The 18,128-nt window shown below is 44.4% G+C and overlaps 1 long non-coding RNA gene across 1 annotated transcript; it reads left to right on the top strand.

Annotated features, from left to right (window-relative positions):
• Nucleotides 1-2,850: 2,850 nt before the first annotated feature.
• On the top strand, nucleotides 2,851-17,472 carry LOC310702367. Its single transcript, XR_014523474.1, has 2 exons — nucleotides 2,851-2,914; nucleotides 17,061-17,472. It is a non-coding gene; the product is annotated as an uncharacterized lncRNA (long non-coding RNA).
• The last annotated feature ends 656 nt before the right edge of the window (nucleotides 17,473-18,128 follow it).

Here is an 18,128-nt window from a genome sequence, read left to right as displayed (position 1 = left end):
CCGTTTTGTTTGCCCTCAGAGAGATGGATGACTGCTTATTAAAACAATACCCAATCTGGGGGGGGGGGCGGCTGAGACAAGGCAGCCTTTTGCTGCCCCCGACACTTCCTCTAGGCCTCCCTGGTTCTCCCTTATCACTTTCACGGCGTAGTTGTTCCTGCGTGGCTCCACGTTACTATCGGCATGTGGTTTACGAATAAAAAATTTGAGATTCTCTCCCCTCCCCCCCCCCGAGCTATTTTTCTGCTCTGATAATAGTCTCATCAGATAACTTTGTAGGATTATTTCCCCCTTCAAAAATAGCACCTCCCAATAATTCGCCAGCTGAGATTTTCTGTGTGATAACAGGGAAGGGATTTCTTGGACCAATCTGACTTAATTACGCTACGAAAACGTTAAAAGAAGCGGAGTGTCACTTTCCAGCTCTCCTTGGCAATTAGGGATCAGACTAGCTTTCCCTTCCTCGGTGTTTATGTTCTCTGGTCTCGTACACACTTGCACATGCGGTGCCATCTGTGGTATTTATAGGAGGGTTGTGATTTTTTTCTGCTCCATTTCTCTACGCCGGAAAGCGGCAGAGAGGACTCTGGTTTTACACAGTGTCTCTTCAAGCAAGAGTTATCGGAGAACGTTTTTAGGATAGCAGAAGTTTAAAAATCCGGGTGCTTTGGGGATTCCACGGAGGCAGCCGACTGGACGATGAGTATTATCCATATATTCAGTCTTGCATGGAAAAGTGAGGCAGGGAATGTTCGATAGCACACTGACTTATTCTCCAGCTCAAGACCCTGATTTGGGTCAAGAGGCAATTTCGAAATATGGATCAAGCTGTAAAGATAAAAGGAACAAAGAACACTGCCTGACGTATAACAGGTCAGAATGTTTTTCCATCTAGATCAGTATTGCGTATTCTGATTTGCAGGCACTCTCAAGGAATCTCTCACATTAGTGAAAGATGTGACCTTCCACCTTGATCTTTTTTTACTCTTTCTTTTTTCCTAGAGGCACCAGGGAGTGAGCCAGTTTTTATTTATTTATTGAATTTATATACAGTGGTACCTCGGGTTAAGTACTTAATTCATTCCGGAGGTCCGTACTTAACCTGAAACTGTTCTTAACCTGAAGCACCACTTTAGCTAATGGGGCCTCCCACTGCTATTGCGCCGCCAGAGCACAATTCCTGTTCTCATCCTGAAGCAAAGTTCTTAACCTGAAGCACTATTTCTGGGTTAGCAGAGTCTGTAACCTGAAGCGTTTGTAACCTGAAGTGTATGCAACCCGAGGTACCACTGTACCACCCTATACCTGGAGGTCTCAGGGTGGTTCACAGAAAAGACCGCAATATAAAAAACCAAAATAAAAACAATAACCTAAATAACAACACCCCCACCCCCCCAAAAAGAGCCACATTTTAAAAGGGCATAGGATGTCAAGCAGGTCAACCAAAGGCCTGGTTAAAAAGGCGCCTAAAGGTGTATAATGAAGGCACCAGGTGAACTTCCCTGGAGAAAGCATTCCACAGACGGGTAGCCACTGCAGAGTGTGGGAATGTTCTGGGGTGCAGGAGAGGATATATTGACTAATTATATCCTTATCCAACTTGTGCTAACAAGTTCCCAAAATATCAGCAGAGTTTATAGACATTCCCCTTTAAGTTCGCAACGGTAACGTGTGCACAGGTTCGCTAGAACCTCTACAATAATTACTCTGGTAATTTCCCCTTTGTTCCCTCTTAAAATACAAGACACAACACAGTCTTTATAAAAGTATAAAAGAGTTTACTCACGTTCTGTTCACAACATGATCCCAGAAGGTAGACAGGCTTAAAAAGGTTACATATATTTAGAATCTATCTTGTTGCAAGATAGACCTTATCTCCTCTCTTGGCTGAGAGCCAAGAGGGCATCTTTAGATGCTTCCTCATCGAAAGAAAATGGCAGAGAGAGAGAGATGGCTGCCTGCCCTGTGCTTTTGTCATTACCTGCACAGGTGAGGCCACACCCACCTCTGGTCACATGCGGAGGAAGTCCGTCCCCAGGAAGTTCCCCATGTTCTAACATGTACACTCTAGGAATGTTGTCATTGACTGCTCCTGTGTTTACATCCCACACAGAGAAGGCCCTGTTCTTGTGTTGCCATCCTCTGGACCTCTCAAGGAGGAGGCACATGAAGGAGGGCCTCAGAAAATGACCTCAGGGTCTGGATAGGTTCATATGGAAAGAGGCGGTTCTTGAGGTATTGTGGTCCTGGGCCGTTTAAGGTTTTATAGGTCAAAAGCAGCCTGTTAACTTCTCCATGAAAAACGTGTGCCCTACCATTGAGCTAGAGTCCCCTCACATCATGGCTAGAAAGCAGTGAGGAAAATACCCAAACCACTTGCTGGAATAAGCAGCAGTCTTTAATTAATTAATACTCACTTTAGTAAGAGGGAAAAGCCTCTAGAGGATTAGGGCCAAGAAGCTGAGTGGCCTTCCTGAGCTGTGAAGAGTTCAGTTTCTCTTTCACCTTTCTTTCTTGCTCCTGCTAGAAGATGTCCAGATGTTGCCTCCATTGCCTCTGTTGTCCACTTTGCATTGAACATGGTTCCACCGGTTCAGCTCATACCAAACAGTGGATTATGTGGCGAGAGGACAGCATCCCAATGTTTACGGTGGCAAAGAGGGTGCTCTGAAAATAAAGCACAGCCAGATGATGTATTGGTGTCTCGGCAATAGAAGGACGAAGACTGTCTGTCCAGAAAGGCCTGGTACATTGGTTGGTACATTGGCCAGTTTCCCTCTTCCTGGGAAGGACAGCCAAATAGGGGCACATGGATTAGTCAGTATCCTGGCCCCAGTACGTGGTCACAATGGCCAATCTCCTTCAAGCAGGTGACATCAGCATGTGGTCACAGTGGCCAGTCCCTCTCCTTCAGGTGAGCAGCATCAGCATGAAGTCACAATGGCTGGGGCCTTTTTCAAGCAAGCAGCATCAGTATGAGGTCACATTGGCCAGTTTCTGTCTTTGAGGCCAGTGGTATCATCATGTGGGGAGTACATTGTGTTACGGAAAAGGAGCAATGCAGCAGCGAGCTGCAGCTGGCTGGAAAGCAAAACAGGATGTGAATGTTTGGGACTATATCGTGAGAACAAAGGGGCAGTCTATTCACTGTGCTGAGCACCGGATGTTAGCTCAGAGTGTCATTTGACCTGTACAGGAAGTACAGGAGGTGGAGTTTGTCTCTCTGCTGTTGGTGTCTGAAGAGAGCAGACGCGTTTCTCTGTGCTGCTGCAAAGACAGAGATAAAGGCATGTAAATACATTTCTGTCTATCTCTTTCCCCTCCCTGAGGGAGGCAGGGAGCAGGGAAGAGTGGTGTGTTCTTCTCACGTTTGAGGAGGATCGCCGATAGTGACCTAGCCTGTATCCTGCCGGAGAATGCAGACAGGGAGGTCAACAAGGAGATCAAGCCAGGTGCCTGGAGAGTGGCCAGTTCCTTTGATAAGGCTTGAAATCTGACACATTGGTCAACCTTCATCGGAGCAGGTATAGTGGACACATGGCGCTACTCATGAAGGCAAGTAGAAGCAGGACTGTATGGCTGCTGTAAATTTTATATCCATGTGGATATACAATTTATATCATGTTATGGTTTAAGAGAAAATGATATGAAAATGATATATCATTGGTATCTAACACCAAGTAAACTGGCAAAAATGTATAAATTTAAACCAAACAAGTGTTGGAATGTAAAGAGAAAGAAGGTTCTTTTTATCATATGTGGTGGTCTTGTATAAGGTTAAAGCTTACAGGGAAATAATATATAATGAATTGAAAAGGATGTTCAAGTAACCTTTGTAAAAAACAACAACCCCAGAATCTTTTCTTTTGGGAATTATAGGGACAGAACTACCTAAATAAAAATTTATGTATGCTACTAGAGCAGCAAGAATGCTACTTGCTCAAAAATGGAAAGAAGCAGAAGTCCCAGTAAAGGAAGAATGGATACAAAAACTTATGGAATATGCAGAAATGGCGAAACTCACTGGAAGAATAAGAAATCAAGGTAACAAACTTTTTTTATAAATGAATGGAAATGGTTTGTTGAATATTTACAGATAAATTCCAAACAGATAAAAACATTGGCAGGGTTATTGTAATAACCTGCAGTTTCAAAAGAGTATATATTTAAAGTAGATAATTAAATGAGCAGATTAAATGAATTTGAATATGCAGAAGATATTGAAAAATAAATATAAGGAACCGTATGTCAGGGAACTGCCATCAGTACTGGAGAGGGAGCGCAAAAGCCAGAGGGATTCCAGAGAGCGTCCAGGGATCAGGAGGAGCAGCCCATCTTCTGGGGAAGAGAATCAGCGTAGCACCAGTGGAGAAGGGGGGTAGGTGGAGGAAGTGGCGAGGCGGTCCCATGACTCCTTGCCTGGGACCAGTGGGGAGACTAGGGGTCCTCCGTTGCCCACGCCCTCCTTGCGCAGAAGGCTTTCGCGCAGAGTGGGTAGGTGGAGACTAGGCATCAAAGAACTTCTTTGCTGGAAGAAGTTTAAGAAACGCCCACTCACGGATTCTGCCAACGATTGAGTCAACCACGGGTGAGTGGCTGTCTGGACAGAAAAGGTTCACTTTGGCAGCCCAGCCAGGTGTTTGCACCCAGCCAGGGAGATAGGCACCTGCTTACACACGAGCAACCCCTTAGAACCATTACACCGTAGAAAGAGGGGGAAGGAAGTCAAAGTTTGAAATGTTAACTTGACTGTAAATCTAATGAAATGTATAAAGTTGAAAAGTATAAATAAAAAAATTATTAAAAGGGAAGAAAAGAAAGGCCTGCCTTTCCATCAGGGACTGGACAAGGATTGCCCACCTGATGTCAGTGTTTGTTTCTGTTTGTGCCACTGTGCAGTTGCTTGGAGTCACAGGACTCTGTTTACATTCCAGGGATTCCAGACGGTTGGAAGTCTCACGGAAGACAGGAGACGGATGTGATGTTTACTGGTTTCCTGTTCCTTTGTGTTTTCAGTTACTCTCTGCTCTCACAGAGAGAGGATGTATTTTCTTTTCTGTCTGCGTAATTAGGAATAAAACTCTTTAGCCATGTAGCTCATACTATCTCGTCCTCCTGCATGCTGCTATATACTCTGCGTACTGGGGGAACGTGCTTGGAGCCTCATCAAAGGCTCAGGTCGTTAATCACGTCGGAGGACTGGACCGGAAGAGTTGCATGGTCGAACACAAGTCCAACAGTCAGAGACTGGCTGGATGATGAGAAGTGGTGGGGGGCACTATCCAAGGAGCCCCCATGGAAATCCCAGAGGAGAAAGTTTCAGAGCCTGGGGATTGGTGGTGGGACACTGAGGGCAGGTCAGAGGGCTAAGGGGATGGGGAGGGAATCGTTGGATGGTGCAGAGGCAACTGACTTTAGTGAGCAAGAAGAGCCAGGTGCAGAAAGCAGTTCAGACTCAGCAGATGAAGCAGAGGAGGAGGGGCCAGAGGCTACAGAAGTATCCAGGGAGCTTGCCTGTCCTGCTGTAGTAAGCTCCCTTCCCACCCTCGCCCCCCCCATCTCCAAGGCCACAGAGAGCTATGCGTGTAGCAGAAAAAGAGCACAGTTCCTCTCCCCCGACGTGGTTTAAGGCTGCTTGGGAAACATCCTGCAAAGGAGAAGGAGACTTAAGGGGAAATAGGAGGCAGGGACTGCCACTCCTGTCAACTGTAGCCTAGGGGCCAGTCCTGTTCTGAGAGACTACCGCCTTGTATGCTGTTTTCTTGAATAATGAGTTGTGATTCAAGGACCTGATCCCCGCTTGGGGGAATAAAGACACGTGGACACAGTATGTAAGGTTAATGGGTAAGGAAAAGGCCACAACTTTATTGATAACAGCATGTGAGAAGGTATTGGCATAGGCATTGGACTACGGAACATTAGACTCCACCCACATGGAGAGGGGTGAGTCTGAGGAGGGGTTAACCACCAATAGGGGTAGCCTGTTGATGCTAATACAACTATGGACTCTCTCTTGATGTAACCGAGGGTCGTTCCATGGCAGCCCGCCACACGGGCATCGGACAGGATCCACGACCACCGGATTCCTTTAGCGGAATACCCAAAATTGTCGGGGAAGGCGATGGCCACACCTTGCCCCCCGAAACACCAACAACACATTCCAATGCCTAAAGAAAATGTCAAAATAAAAAAATTCCTTCCAGTAGCACCTTAAAGACCAACTAAGTTAGTTCTTGGTATGAGCTTTCGTGTGCATGCACACTTCTGCAGATACCTGAAGTTCTTCAGAAGTTCTTCAGGTATCTGAAGAAGTGTGCATGCACACGAAAGCTCATACCAAGAACTAACTTAGTTGGTCTTTAAGGTGCTACTGGAAGGAATTTTTTTATTTTGACTATGGCAGACCAACACGGCTACCTATCTGTAAAGAAAATGTGTGTGCAATGGCGGGGATGGCTAGCACGGCCGCATTTGAGCGGCAAGCCACGCCCCCACTGAGCCTCCCTATTGGGTGCCCAACCAGGGAGGGACGTGGCGCGCCAGCCCTGGAGTTGAAGCAGGGGACGGAACAACCCCTCCCCTCCGGAAGGAGGAGAGGCTTTAACTTTTCTGTGTCTTGAATGCTGACCTGCATCTGAAGCAGCCCTGACACCCAGCGCTCTTGTAATGCAGCCTTTGCCAAGCTGCTGCCCTCCCTATGTCAATGGACTAGCGCTCCCATCGGCTCTGGCCAGCGCGTGCTGGAGGGCACCAAGTTCTCGAAGGCTGCCCTAACACGTTTTTGACAAAGTGGGAGGCAATGCTTAGCAAGATTAAAACAAGGAGGGGAGAGCGCTGACTGGCCATTAAAGCATTAGCACCATCTCATCATTTACCTAAAGGTATGTTCCATTGACTCCAGAGGTGTTTACTTCCAAGTGAGCGGGTGCAGCACAGAGCCTTTGACAAAGAGCTGGAGAGGTGACTGTCCCTGGTTTGAATCTCAGGCCTGCCATGAACTCACTCGGTGCCCTTAGGCAAGCACCCTCAGGCAGCCTCATCACTCCTTGTTAAGATAAATAAACCTGAACAGCCTAACAGGGTTGTTGTAGCTGGTAGCTTCAAGAACACTGTCCAACCATCTTGTCCTCTGTCGTCCCCTTCTCCTTGTGCCCTCCATCTTTCCCAACATCAGGGTCTTTTCCAGGGAGTCTTCTCTTCTCATGAGGTGGCCAAAGTATTGGAGCCTCAGCTTCAGGATCTTTCCTTCCAGTGAGCACTCAGGGCTGATTTCCTTCAGAATGGGTAGGTTTGATCTTCTTGCAGTCCATGGGACTCTCCTCCAGCACCATAATTCAAAAGCATCAGTTCTTCGGCGATCAGCCTTCTTTATGGTCCAGCTCTCACTTCCATACATCACTACTGGGAAAAGCATAGCTTTAACTGGCCGTCTTATACTGGGGCGTCTTATACACAGGAAAATTTGGTAGATCCCTTTGGCATGTTATGGGTTGCAGCCAACAGAGTCATCTGAACAGGGACTTCTGCATGTGCAACAGAGCCTCTCCCTCTCTTCTCCCTGCCCCCCCCCCACATCAGTTCTGGAGGAATGGGGAGGAACACCCCAGATTTGGTGCAGGGGCAGGAGAGGAGAGGGGTGGGCAGGAGAGGTTCCATGTGTGAACAGGATAGATTTATTGAATTCAACCGTACATAAATGCCAGCTATTCTTATTGAGTGAGTTGGGACACAGGAAGAATTACGTTAAATACTTTATAAATAGGAAAACCTTTATTACGCCTGAAGGAAATCGCATTTGGATTGGGCAAGCCCCCTCCCCCACCTTGAGATTGTATTATAGGAAAGAGTTGTCCTAAATGTTTTCCTTATTAATTAAGGATTGCATTCATATGATGACCATAACATTATCCTGAGAAGGCAAGGGAGGGGGGGACAGGGGGAGAGAAATCTCATTTTCTTCTCAAGTGATTCAATTTCTGCTTAATTTTCTTTTCTCCGCGTTTCTCTCCAAGTCCAAACAGTGTCATAAAATATGGAATGGAAAGCAATAACCAGATCATTTACATTAGTGAAACAGCTGCATTTAATTCTGCTTCCATCTAATACACTGCTATAGAAAAATCTCCTCCTATAGACCATCTCCCCCCCACTGCAATACTGTCTTTCCTCGCATGCTCTTAATTATGGCCATAATTAATTTTAAACGGGCAGTCTACCATCAATTCTACATTATTTGTAATATATCCTCCAGCTGACACACACACACACACACAAACCTCAGAAGAAACGGCCCCTCTCTGGGCTGTCTTTTTAATGAAACTGGTAGATTACTTAAGGAATTGGCACTGAGGCTCGTTTGTGCAAAATTGCCTGGTCCTCTGTCAAAGCACATTGTGTCTGCCCATTGATGGATTGCATCACTCATAGCTTTTATAGTTGTGGTAAAAGAGGTCAGGCTGCCCAGATTGATAAATCTGAATTTCTTGTAATATTTTATACCTCTACTAGACATATGCATAGAGCCAAATTTATACTTAAGGCTCTGTCCAAAACTTTCATCTCCGTGGCCAGCTGGCTGGAACTGGAGTCCTTGGACAAACCTTGGGGAGGAGAAATACCCAGCAGAGTGAAATGGAGATATATATATATATATATGGGACGTGGGTGGCGCTGTGGGTTAAACCACAGAGCCTAGGACTTGCTGATCGGAAGGTTGGCGGTTCGAATCCCTGCGACGGGGTGAGCTCCCGTTGCTTGGTCCCTGCTCCTGCCAACCTAGCAGTTCGAAAGCACGTCAAATTTCTCCCAATAAGCACATTTTCCCTCACAGTTTTGATGAAAGTAAACATTTTGTGCAAGCCGTTTCCTCCAATAGAAGGCATTTTTGTATATTTCTGCTTGTCTCTTCGGTTTTCTACACATTTCCTCCTGCTATTTGCACTTTTGTAAATATTGGTTGGCAGACGGCATTGCAAAATTTGGGTAAGTGCAAATTTCGAAAGATATCTATGTTTCAATTCACATCTTCTTTCAGAAAATGCAAAATTTTATAGATTCAGCTTTCAGTGTATACTGCATCAATTTTTTTCCTCCATCCCAGCTGGAGAGCTCTAATCCAGAAGTAGACAGTCTTCAAGTCTTTTACTTGAACCCCAGTGTCTACCAACCAGAGCAAGGTGCGAAATTGTGGCTTGAGAAGCAGGAGCAGACAGACAATGGTGACTCAAGGGATGGGGTCTAAATCTACACCTGAGTTATTTCAGATCAAGGATTCTAGCAACCTAATTTGGCAGTGGTATCAGCTTGGGTTGTTGCTACTGACAACAATGGATATGGAACAACTGATTGGTTCAAAATTGGGAAAGGAGTACAACAAGGCTGTATATTGTCTCCCTGCTTACTTAACTTATATGCAGAATTCATCATGCGAAAGGCTGGGCTGGATGAATCCCAAACCGGAATTAAGATTGCCAGAAGAAATATCAACAACCTCAGATATACAGATGACACAACCTTGATGGCAGACAGTGAGGAGGAATCAAAGAACCTTTTAATGAGGGTGAAAGAGGAGAGCGCAAAATATGGTCTGAAGCTCAACATCAAAAAAATGGAGATCATGGCCACTGGTCCCATCACCTCTTGGCAAATAGAAGGGGAAGAAATGGAGGCAGTGAGAGATTTCACTTTCTTGGGCTTCATGATCACTGCAGATGGTGACAGCAGTCACAAAAATAAAAGACTCCTGCTTCTTGGGAGAAAAGCAATGACAGCATCTTAAAAAGCAGAGACATCACCTTGCCGACAAAGGTCCATATAGTTAAAGCTATGGTTTTCCCAGTAGTGATGTATGGAAGTGAGAGCTGGACCATATAGAAGGCTTATCGCCGAAGAATTGATACTTTTGAATCAGATCCTGAAGCTGAGGCTCCAATACTTTTGCTAGCTCATGAGAAGAGAAGACTCCCTGGAAAAGACCCTGATGTTGGGAAAGACTGAGGGCACAAGGAGAAGGGGACGACGGAGGATGAGATGGTTCGACAGTGTTCTCGAAGCTACCAGCATGAGTCTGACCAAACTGTGGGAGGCAGTGGAAGACAGGGGTACCTGGCGTGCTCTGGTCCATGGGGTCCCGAAGAGTCAGACACGACTAAACAACTAAACAACAACTGACAACAAATTAGGAGCCAGAAATTATTGCTGACCAGATGAGGAGGAGGAGGAGGAGGAGGAAAAATTGTATACCTCCCTATCCCCACAGGTCTCAGGGCTGTTCACAAGATAAAATCACAATATAAAAACACAGAATACATATGATGTGTATGATCAAGTGATTTACCAGTAGATCCCAATCTATCTTCCGGCTACTCTTGCTGCAATCTACACTTCTTCCATCTGTTCCTCGCCTCTTAGGCTGGGATGCCTTCTTAAATATCCAGAATGATCTCAGCGTCCCCAAAAAACCCCCACAACAGTAATCTATCAATTTATCTTTTTAGGGGATGGGTGGAAGCAATTAGTCAGAGTCAAAGGTTATTAATTGGGGCCTTGCTCCATTTTATAGGGAATTAAAAGACAGTGCATTCATTTTGACCCTGGGCACCAGATCGAAGCATCAAAAGAGGTTCCTGGGAAACTTTCCCCATGTATTTATTTTTTTATTTATTTCCACCAGCAATGGCAATAATTTAAAACTGCATGGGAGACGGGAATGCGGCTGACATTCAAAGGCAGCAGCTACGCTTTAGAAGCAGGTGAAACAAGCAGATTTGAAAGAAGCAGACATAAAGCGTAAAAGTGAATCCTTGATGTTCACGGACCTGATATCTGAGAGGGGTGAAGCAAAAAAAGAAGAAGGAACTAATGCCAGTCATAATTGATTTGCAGGATGGGTATGTCAAGGGTAGGGAATGTCATGCAGGAGCTGAAATGAGGCAAGTGAAATGAGCAAAGCCCTCTTCGCCTGCTCTTGACAGCGGAGCGAAGATGGATGGCATATTCCGCTATCAGGACAGCTGAAAGAATTGCTTGTGAACACATCTTGGGGTCCCCATATTGATTGGCCTTCCTTCCACGGCCCATGCTAATTAAACATTACTTTAACAGGATGAGACTGACTCTGATCAGAGCTGGAGGGGGGATGGAGAGGAAATGCTGTGCTGTGTACATCTCTCTGTCCAGAAGAGGACTCAAGCTTTTGGTGTTTCCCCCTTTGATACAGCTTTGCAATCTTTCAAATCGCAGGCCAGTTTATTCAATACCAAGTATATTATAAGCCCGAGGAGCCAAGGTGAATTTTTGGACACCATGTAATTAACATTACAGTGGTACCTCGGGTTACATACGCTTCAGGTTACATACGCTTCAGGTTACAGACTCCGCTAACCCAGAAATAGTGCTTCAGGTTAGGAACTTTGCTTCAAGTTGAGAACAGAAATCGTGCTCTGGCGGTGTTGCAGCAGCGGGAGGCCCCATTAGCTAAAGTGGTGCTTCAGGTTAAGAACAGTTTCAGGTTAAGAACGGACCTCTGGAACGAATTAAGTACTTAACCTGAGGTACTACTGTACTTGCATATAATGTCGATGAGCATGGAGGATGACCAGTTAAAGTTGTTGAGTATGTTGTACGTATTCATTCTAGCAGTCTGAATTTGTGGATCTCATTGTGTGAGAGTTTTCTCTTGAAAATTCTTGATATATGTACAGAAATAGTGAGGGCTGAATTAGTGCTATTTCAGTTCCTTCAGAGTGTTGCCGTTTTCAGGTTTTTGATGATAAACGTCAGGATCTTTGTGGTGGGAGATTCCCAGGATCTGAATACAGTCCCCAGGTCAACTCTGAGATGAAAGCGAAGAAAAGGACTTTGGGAACAAAAAGAGCTGATAGCAATGTTGCTATGATCCCAACCCTAGACAAGATCTATTCCTTTATTGTTCTTTTCCTCCTGAATTCCAATTTAACTGAGGGAATGTTTTTTGTTTTACTATTATTATTTTACTTAATTTTGTTTTTAAAAGCAGCAAGCAAATTAAACAGAGCTATCTTAGAGAAAAGAACAGGGTTACAAAAATAGACTTCTACCAAGCCACAGGGCATATTCTAATAAACAGTAAAAGCACGTCCATTTGCCTTCTGCATTGCTTGCTTGCTTCTTTTTATGAATTTCTTCATAAGCTGATCCCAGCTTATTCCAGCCTTCCTCAACTTGGTGCCCTCCAGGAATTCCTAGGGTTGATAGGAGCTGTGAACACCATTTGGGGAAGGATTCTTCATCCATTTTTCTATTAGAAAAATTAATTGATTACAAAAATCAATTCATGAACCAATAGATGTCCAGCATTTCCCTCCCAATACCTTGCCCAGACACTATTCCAGATATCAATACATTCATGACCAAGGGTTCCAAAGTGCTCTGTAAATCTTTCTCAGATACACTGAGCAGTATTCTTGGTTACAAAATACTGAAGTCTGGAATCCCAGCCCCATATGTCTGCTTAGTTACATGGTTCAAAGAGAAGAGACAGAAAGGAACAGGAAACTGCCCTGATAGAGTATTTCCAATTAGCAAAGCTGAGTGGAAAAGTCAGGGGGAACTTAAATCAAAAAGTATACGGAGAATGGAAAATATTTAAGGAATATATAAGACTATATTGTAAAAATGATACCATCCTAGCAGAATTGAATGATATTTGTGTATAATAAATACCGTATTTTTTGCTCTATCAGACTCACTTTTCCTCTCCTAAAAGGTAAGGGGAAAGGTGTGTGCGTCTTATGGAACGAATGCAGGCTGTGCAGCTATCCCAGAAGCCAGAACAGCAAGAGGGATTGCTGCTTTCACTGCGCAGTGATCCCTCTTGCTGTTCTTGCTTCTGGGATTCAGAATATATTTTCCCGTGTTTTCCTCCTCCAAAAACTAGGTGCGTCTTATAGAGCAAAAAATATGGTAAATGGAATAAACATCTTAGAGGTATATATGGAAAAAGAAATAAACTGCGTGATAAAATCAAGACAATAGAAAAAGCATAATGAGAAGGATTGGAAGCTTTTCACAGAAGACTTTATTGGATAAGATATGATGTTGTATAAATATCTGGTATTTTAAATTGTTTTTTTTTCTTCTTGTTGTTACTTTTAAACTTTTTGTGTTTTTGGATGTGGAGAATTCTTTTTTTTCCTCTTTTCTTTTTTCTTCTTTTCTTTTCTGTGCTTAACTTTGTAGTATTTACCTTTATTGTAAGATTGTATTTTAAACCAATAAAGATTTTTTAAAAAGGAAACTGCCCTTGCTTCCTCCCTCCCCAAAGGTGAGATGATTTGACATAGTTGAGCCTTCTCTAGAAAATAACAGCTCTGTGGTCCTTCACTCCTTCATTTACCAACTCTCATAGATCTGCATTGTTTGGTTTCACTGCAAAATCTCCCACGTCGATAGTGTTTCAAATACAGTGCATTCAAGCATAGCATTTTATGCATATTATATCTTTAGCACACTCACCCAAAACCTTTGAGCATCTGTGAATCCTGTTGTTGCTGTTTTGTTGTTTAGTCATGTCCGACTCTTCGTGACCCCCTGGACCAGAGCACGCCAGGCACTTCTGTCTTCCACTGCCTCCTGCAGTTTAGTCAAACTCATGCTGGTAGCTTCGCGAACACTGTCCAACCATCTCATCCTCCGTTGTCCCCTTCTCCTTGTGCCCTCCATCTTTCCCAACATCAGGGTCTTTTCCAGGGAGTCTTCTCTTCTCATGAGGTGCCCAAAGTATTGGAGCCTCAGCTTCAGGATCTGTCCTTCCAGTGAGCACTCAGGGCTGATTTCCTTAAGAATGGATAGGTTTGATCTTCTTGCAGTCCATGGGACTCTCAAGAGTCTCCTCCAGCACCAGAATTCAAAAGCATCAATTCTTCGGCGATCAGCCTTCTTTATGGTCCAGCTCTCACTTCCATACATCACTACTGGGAAAACTATAGCTTTGAAGAAGACAAAGACAACAGGTGAATCCTGTTAGTCTCATACAAAGCCCTCTTACATGGATAGGAATCGCGGGAGCCTTGGGTTTCTTCAAAAGGAGATTTGAAAAATTCACACTTGTGAATAAGTCTATCAATGGTTATTAGCCCTGGCAGATGGATGTAACTGGGTTCACAGGCATCATTCCTTGAGAGATGGGGAAGAAAACCCCAGGTGCTTAGAGATGTTGTGACAACATCCCTCAGTAAAGATGGGAGTGATGTGATGTGACAGGGTTTTGAGATGGTTTCAAAACTTCTGACTCTTCCTGTCAGAACACTTAAGAGGTCTGTTATTATCTCTCTGTGGTGATGTTTCTTAATAACCAGCAGCAAGGCATTGCAATTATGCGGAAGAAGAGCCTGTGACCACATGGATGAGGCACTCTGGGAACAAAACGAGAACATTTATTTATACGTGATGAGGTTCATAGCTTAACAGGTACTCTAATAAGGCAGAACACTATGTTTTGTTTTGTTTTAAAAAATAAATTTTTATTAAAGATTTCTTAGTTTACAAAAATACATGCATTGTCTCTTCTTTCAAGTTGTGTTTCCTACAGATCAGTTTCGTTTGTTGTGAGACATTAGTTTTGCATACAGTGTGTTAGGTTAGGAAGAAAAGAGGGAGGGAGAATGGTGAGTGGGGTAGGGTACAGTGGTACCTCAGGTTAAGTACTTAATTCGTTTTGGAGGTCTGTTCTTAACCTGAAACTGTTCTTAACCTGAAGCACCACTTTAGCTAATGGGGCCTCCTGCTGCGGCTATGGCTGCGCCGCTGCCGCCGCCCAATTTCTGTTCTTATCCTGAAGCATTCCCTTAACCCGAGGGGAAATTTCTGGGTTAGCGGAGTCTGTAACCTGAAGCGTATGTAACCTACGGTACCACTGTATTCTACTTATTGTATGTGTGGGGTTTTGTGTCAGCGTTACTTGTGTGGGTTCTCTTACTATTCGCTTGTTGTTTTTTCTTGGTGGTGAGAGAGGCTGGGGTGGGCCTAGGGTGTGGCTCGTTGACTTTTGTTGGCTGTAGTGAGATTTGTTTTTGTGTGTGAGTGGGGTGTGTATGTGTGTTTCGAACAGGTTAGCCAGATTGATTTGTATGCTGTTGGTGGAGTCTTGTTGTTGACTTGTTGGGCTGTGTACAGTGCTACCTTGGGCTACAGACGCTTCAGGTTACAGACGCTTTGGGTTACAAACTCCGCTAACCAGGAAGTAGTTGCTCCAGGTTGAGAACTTTGCTCCAGGATGAGAATGGAAATCATGTGCTGGTGTCGTGGCAGCAGCGGAAGGCCCCATTAGCAAAAGCACGCTTCAGGTTAAGAATGGTTTCAGGTTAAGAACGGACCTCCGGAACGAATTAAGTTCTTAACCCGAGGTACCACTGTATGTGATAAAGGGGAACCATACTGGGGTGACAGCGTCTTCTATTTGTCCCCATGTCAGTTTCAGTTTATTAGTTAGTTTTTCTAATAGGGCTGCTTCTCATACTATTTGATACCATTGATCCATGCCAGGCTTCCTCAACCTGGCCCTCTAGATATTTTTGGCCTACAACTCCCATGATCCCTAGCTAGCAGGACCAGTGGTCAGGGATGATAGGAACTGTAGTCTCAAAACATCTGGAGGGCCAAGGTTGAGGAAGCCTGGTCCATGCTTACTCCTGACAGGTCTCTCCAGTGTCTGGCTATGATATTTCTGGATAATAATGCCCACTCACATCATAAAGAGCTCATATAACCCACCTACTCTCGGCAGAACACTTTGTTATGAACAAACACTCTTCAAAAAAATAAGCTAAGAACTTTATTGAAATTCTCATTTTAAACTTGTCTTTAAATAGACTGATTCCTTCTAGAATGGCTATTGGTCTTACACTTCCAGCGCCTTCTAGTAATTTTTACTTTCCCCCAAGAAAAACAATCTGGGTTGCCCTGCCTGGCTAGACCATAATTCAGTTCTAACCAGGCTCTAAATGGATCTCTAACTAGGCGCTGTCCATGCCCTAACTAACACTGACAGACAAGCCCTACCTGACAGTTAGACTGTCTAATTCTAACATTCAACTTTCCACTCTCTCTCCCGATTGGAAGACACTCTGCCCAGCTCTGATTGGTTTCTGGGTCACCTGGAGGCTAACCCATGATTTGTCCATCACAGATGCACTTTATTGTAGGCCCAATGCATTTTTTGAAAAAACTTTCTTTTCAACCCGCACTTTCAAGGTATAATACAGTAATTCTTGTTCATCTGGGGTCAAAACGAATGAGATGTTAAATGCATTTTAAAAAACTAAAAAAACCCATAAATTGCAGCTACCATTGGGAGGAAAACTCATATTATTCCTAGTTCAATTAGGAACTACAGAGGAGCAATTTTCATCTGGGGGGGGGAGTTAAACCCTCCATCCCTGTCTGCTGTGATCTCAGTAATAATTCCCCCCTCTAGACACAAAGTGGCTGCTGTTTGCACTTCTAAAAAACACATGCACAAGGATCAAGGGGGACAATTCACTCAACACATTTCTTTCAGATCACTGTAATTGCCCTTGTTCATCAGTGTAATATTACATTTACACCCCATCTTTTCTGTGAGGAGCCCAGTACGTTTCTGAGCACAATTCAAAGTGTTGGTGCTGACCTTTAAAGCCCCAAACGGCCTCGGCCCAGTATACCTGAAAGAGCGTCTCCACCCCCATCGTTCAGCCTGGACACTGAAGTCCAGCTCCAAAGGCCTTCTGGCAGTTCCCTCGCTGCGAAAAGTGAGGTTACAGCGAACCAGGCAGAGGGCCTTCTCGGTAGTGGCGCCTGCCCTGTGGAACTCCCTCCCAGCAGATGTCAAGATGTAAACAACTATTTTACTTTTAAAAGACAACTGAAGGCAGCCCAGTTTAGGGAAGCTTTTAATGTCTGATGCTGTATTGTTTTTAATATTCGGTTGGAAGCCGCCCAGAGTGGCTGGGGAAACCCAGCCAGACGGGCAGGGTATAAATAATAAATGATTAAATATTCTTATGGCGGCATACACACCTCTCCTCTCCATTTTATCCTCGCAGGAACCCTGAAGGTTAGGCTGAGAAATTGTGACTGGCCCAAGGTCACCTGGTGGGCTTCAAGACTGTCAGACTTGCGTTCGACCGAGCTACTCCTCCGGTCGAGTCCTCCAATGGTGATTAACGATCTGAGCCTTTGATGAGGCTCCAGGCATGTTCCCTCATTACACAGAGCATACAGTAGAAGAAGAAGACGAGAAATGTATGAGCTACATTGCTACATTTATTTCTAACTACGCAGGACAGAAAAGAAAATACATCTGCTCTCTGTGAAAGCAGAAAACCAACTGGAACAAAGAAAACAGGAAACCAGTAATATCAACAGCCGTCTCCCATGAGACTTCCAACAGTCTGGAATGTAAACAGAGTCTTGTGACTCCAAGCACTGCACAGTGGCAATAAACAGAAACCTAACCCTGGTCTCCTGATTCCTAGCCCAGTACAGTGGTACCTCGGGTTATGAACTTAATTCGTTCCGGAAGTCCATTCTTAACCCAAAGTGTTCTTAACCCGAGGTGTGCATTCCCTACATAGGCCTCCCGCGGCCCCAGAAGCGGATTGCGTTCGTATCCCGGAGCAAAGTTCGCAACCCGGGACACCTACTTCCAGGTTTGTGGAGTTCGTAACCCGAAGCGTTCGTAAGCAGGACTGTTCATAACCCGAGGTACCACTGTACTCTAACAGCTTTAGCACACTGGAGAATCCCATTCTTGGCTCACTGCACTCCCTGGGCTTACCAACTCTGCTACTGCCTATATGCCATAAACTTTGAAAAGAGCTTCTGGATTTTCTCACATGCTGTAATTTGTTCCCCAGCCATAAAAGTTGAAAGAATTTGATGTCTTTTTATCTTCATTTTTTATTGATATTGATTTCTTCCTAAATTTACTTATTTTGAAACCTAGGCTGGGCTAAGCTGGACCGACATTCTGGTCAACCCTGCTTAAATTGTTTATCATTTATACTTTGCTGGATCCCACTTTCAATTAAAGTACACTGCATTAACATTCAGATGCTACTTTGCTTGGCTGATCCCAGCAGCCTCATCCTGAGGGGTTGTGTCCATCATAA

Source organism: Podarcis liolepis (assembly GCF_965112155.1).
Source record: "Podarcis liolepis genome assembly, chromosome: 3".
Classification (NCBI taxonomy): domain Eukaryota; kingdom Metazoa; phylum Chordata; class Lepidosauria; order Squamata; family Lacertidae; genus Podarcis; species Podarcis liolepis.
Note: the sequence above shows the minus strand (reverse complement) of the source record. Positions and strands in the feature narration are given on the sequence as shown.